Consider the following 4,336-nt stretch of genomic DNA (forward strand, 5'->3'; position numbering starts at 1 on the left):
TACCTTCATCTGTGCCCTCCTGCAATTTAAAAATAGCTTCACTGATTATGGCAAGGTTTTCTTCCTTTTGGGGCAAAAAAAAAAAGGTAGCATAATTGAATTTTTTGATGTTATCTTTGATGAACATTTAGAAGCTTAGAGCCAAACCTTATCTTGGAAAAATTTAAATTTATCTATACAAAACAGAAGAAGAGCATAGACCTGAGGAGGAATGTGAATTGGATATGCTGCTGCTGCACATTTCAAAGAGTACAGTCTAGGACTTACATCTCAGCAAGCACCAAGAATTGCCATGCTTGCTATCCTGTTAACGTTTGTGTGTTCGTGTGATTTTCCGGCCTTTCTGAGACCCACCATCATTTAAAACAAATGAATCTAAATCTCTCTGTAAGTACCTGAAGGTACTTACAAGTGAACGAATTCTGTGTATTGGGTACTTTCCTCTTCTCTCCCATACTTCATTTTTAGGAAAAGAAAAATTCAAACAACTCTATAATAAATGAGTATTGTTTGTTGCTGCTTTAATGTAAGTCCAGTTGTTTTCTTTATAAATCTGGAGTATCCAGAGATTAAGAAAACCTTATTTTGTAGGTCAGAGAGCTCTAGAGAATTGATGATTTCTCATTTTGTTACTTTGTTGTTGATTATTTTTTCTGACAAGAAAAATTAGTAACCCAGATATATAACAACTATTGTTTTTTAATACCTAGAAAGACCTTTCTATGGCCCTTTTCATGCAGAGCTTTTTCTTAATAGTCTGGCCTAACTGAAGCCCCACTCATTCTCAGAGGTCTTTGCTAACTGCTATCCTTAATGCCCACCATTTCACACCTCGGGCTCAGAGGAATAGGTGATAGCCTCACAGCTTTTTCTCTATTTACTTGTGACTCCTCGTTTCCTTAGTTTTCTAGGGTATTCCTAGTACCTAGGCCCCATTCCACATTGTTTGTATTTACTGAATAATGCAAGTTCTGATTGAAGTGACTACTAACTGATGTTCTGCCACATGGAAGGTGAAAAGTGGTTGAGGAGACAATCACTTGCTTTTGTATGGAACAAAGTAAAGAAATAGGAAAAAAACTCACTTTGCTGTATTTTCAAAATATATCAGGGCGTTTAATAAATATTAAAATAAAATAAGTTGTCATCTGCCGAATTTTTTTTTACCAGATATTTGTACTGAGAAACTCAACCTTCCGAAATAATTTTAAGTAATATAAAATATTCCTAGTCATTACAGTGTGAAGTACTCAGAAGTAGGTAGTATCTTTATGATAAAGGCATAAGTGTTGGTTATTCTGCGGCGCTGCCTCTCGTGGCTGGTCACTGCCCACAGTGGCCATGCTGGTGGAGGAGCATGCTGATTAAAAGAATCATAGCTATGATTACCTTTTTAGAGCTTTATTGGGGGGGGGCAGAGTGAGAGAGAGAGAGACAGAGACAGAAAGACAGAGAGAGAGACAGAGACAGACACGGGGTGGGGGGAGGGAGAGAGGGGGGCCGACAGGAGGAAGGAGCAGAAAGGAGAGAGGACAGAGAGCCCACCTGCTTTTTAGGCTGGGACGCATCGAAGGCTGATGACGTAATTAAGGACCAAATCCTTACAATAAGACCAAACAAATCTTCCATCATTTGAGCTACCAGCTAATTTTTCAAAGATCTAAAGACCCTTCCCACTATTCAACTGGTCATAGCCTCCTGAATGCAAAACAGACTTTTTTTTTTTGACAGTTGAGTCTTTTAATAGAAAAAAAATACACGTGCAACAGTAGCAACACACATTTCTTCCAATCCGGACAGCTCTGGGTTTCAGTTCTTCGCCTTGGGAGGTGGCCTGTACACACCTACAACCACAGCGTGGTCCCGTTCGGAGGGCTCTAGCGTCAACTGCTCCTGGGGCTTCATGTTCTCTTGCTGCATCTTCTTCACTTGGGATGCAAACCCAGCTTCTGCTGAGGCCGTGGAATCAATGCAGTTGGCCTTAATGGAAATCACAAAGTGTCCTCCATTCCGCAGGAAGGTGTGGGCATTCAGGGCCACAATCCGGGTTTGGTCTGGTTGCGCCACATCAGCAAAGATCACATCCACCATTGCGATAAGCATGCGGTATTTGTGTGGATGCCGAGCATCTTCAATCACAGGAAAAATGTTGGTCCTCTTCTTGGCCAAGTTGATGAGGTCACGGCCAGAACGGTGGGAGAATTCAACTGCATAGACCAGACCATCCGGGCCAACAATATCAGAGACATGAGAGACGGTGGTGCCTGAGGTTGCCCCAAGGTAGAGCACCTTCACCCCTGGCTTGATGTGGATCTGGTCTACGCTCCCCAGGATTGCTGCTGCCAGCTTGGAACGGAAGGGATTCCAGGCTCGGTACTCAATTTTGTCATCTCCCTCTGAAATAGAGACTCTCTTCTCTCCATATACGGATTCTCCAGGGACCAGATTCTTTGTGACAAGGGCATCCTCCTTTCCGCGACAGAAAAAGACGCCTTCATGCCGATGCGGTTCCACCATGACATTCTTCCCTGACTGGTTGCCTCTTTTGCCTCCCCGGCCACCACCTCGACCCCGGCCACCCACAGACTGGAAGCCTCCACCTCGTCCACCTCCTCCTCCTCCACCTCCTCGTCCCCTGAAGCCTCCACCTCCACCTCGACCTCGACCTCCACCAAAGCCTCCTCGTCCCCCACCAAAGCCTCCTCGTCAGCCTCGTCCTCCTCCTCTACCGCCTCTGTCACCAAAGCCTCCTCTGCCACCAAGGCCACCCCCACAGGGGCTGAAACCTGGCTTCATCACTGCGTTCTGGTAGCGCGGCCCCGGCAATCTGCGGTGTCCCCTGCTCCACGAGTCTCAGGCTTTCGCACGTGGATGCAAAACAGACTCTTGCATTCATTAGAATATCGCTGTTTTCAAGAACATACTATGCCTGTAATTACAGATTATGTTATAAGGCATACAACCAGGATCACCAAAAAGTGTATAGTCCATGGTTCTGAGAGTTCATGGCATTATTCATAAGTTTCCTCTTCTTTTGGAATCAGATTCTTATCACACACAACTATTAATGTGGTAGTTAACCATGATATGTACCCAAGATACCTGCTTTCAATATTTGTACTGAGGTTTTGTCATATAGGTATAACTGAATGAGTTAGTGACTAAGTGACTGAACTCAGTCTACTGCTTCCTCTCCTCCTCAAGTCAGTCTATCACTTGTCTTAGAAAGCCAATCTTTTAATCACACAATTAGTCATTTTCACTTGCTTCACATCCTGAAACTGTCTAGGAACCCCCTATAACTCATCATAATCACAGATAGAATTGAAGAGTCCCACCATGAATAACAGAAATAAAAGCTAACATTGAAACTTTTCCAGGTCTCAAAGGTTGTGGTTGATATATATTGTGCACCCCAATAAACTTATCTGGGGTCAGAGAACAGAACAGACACTAGATAGACATAGAAGTCAGGTATGGTGGCAAACACCTTTAATCCCAGGACTTGAGATCTTATGTCTTGCTTAGGAAAAACACATGCCTTTAATTGCAGGAAGTGATGGCAGGAATCAGAAAAGTATATAAGGCATGAGGACTAGGAACTAGAGGCTTTTTAAACTTGTAGACTTTTGGGGAGCAGTTCAGCTGAGATTCATTTGAGTGAGGACTCAGAGGCTTCCAGTTTGAGGAAACAAGATCAGCTGAGAAATTGGCAAGTTGAGGTTAGGTGTGGTGTTCTTATATCTTTTTAGGGTGATATATTTTCTTTGAACAAAAACTGTGAATTGTGAAGTTATAATATCACATATACATACAAAACTATATAAAATATCAAAATAAGTCATTTAATATAAGCTTTCCTGGTATGTTTGATGACTTTTAATGGATAATTATCAATTGGATATTCGAAGCCAAAAGACCATACATTAAATCACATTATTGTACAAATTATTCACACACATTATTCTTCATTAGTTTCTTCATTCATCATTGTCAGCAGAAGAAACAGAGGAATAGAACAGGACAAAAAGAACTAATATATCTTTTACATTAAAAAAAATTTCAAATGTAACAGGAAATTAGGCTTGCTAGCTGGGCTTCTGGTAGGACTCCAGAGACCATGCACAGCAACTTATTTTGTTGCCAACTATCTAGCAGATCAAGATAATGGTGCATACTACTTTAATAAGTAAATGAAAAACCACATAAAACAAGTGCGCCATCAAATGTCAAAGGACTTCTATGACATGAGATGAAACCAGTCATAATCACTATATACTTACAGTTTCTTGGAAGCTCCAATGGAAGCCAATATCTTCCATCATCCCAGTTAACC

The 4,336-nt window shown here is 41.9% G+C and overlaps 1 pseudogene; it reads right to left on the reverse strand.

The window, feature by feature from the left end:
- Positions 1-1,809: 1,809 nt before the first annotated feature.
- Positions 1,810-2,818, reverse strand: LOC128104245 (rRNA 2'-O-methyltransferase fibrillarin-like; annotated as a pseudogene).
- Positions 2,819-4,336: the final 1,518 nt, after the last annotated feature.

This window comes from Peromyscus californicus, unplaced genomic scaffold, assembly GCF_007827085.1.
Source record: "Peromyscus californicus insignis strain IS unplaced genomic scaffold, ASM782708v3 Scaffold_8__1_contigs__length_139910024, whole genome shotgun sequence".
Taxonomy (NCBI): Eukaryota; Metazoa; Chordata; class Mammalia; order Rodentia; family Cricetidae; genus Peromyscus; species Peromyscus californicus.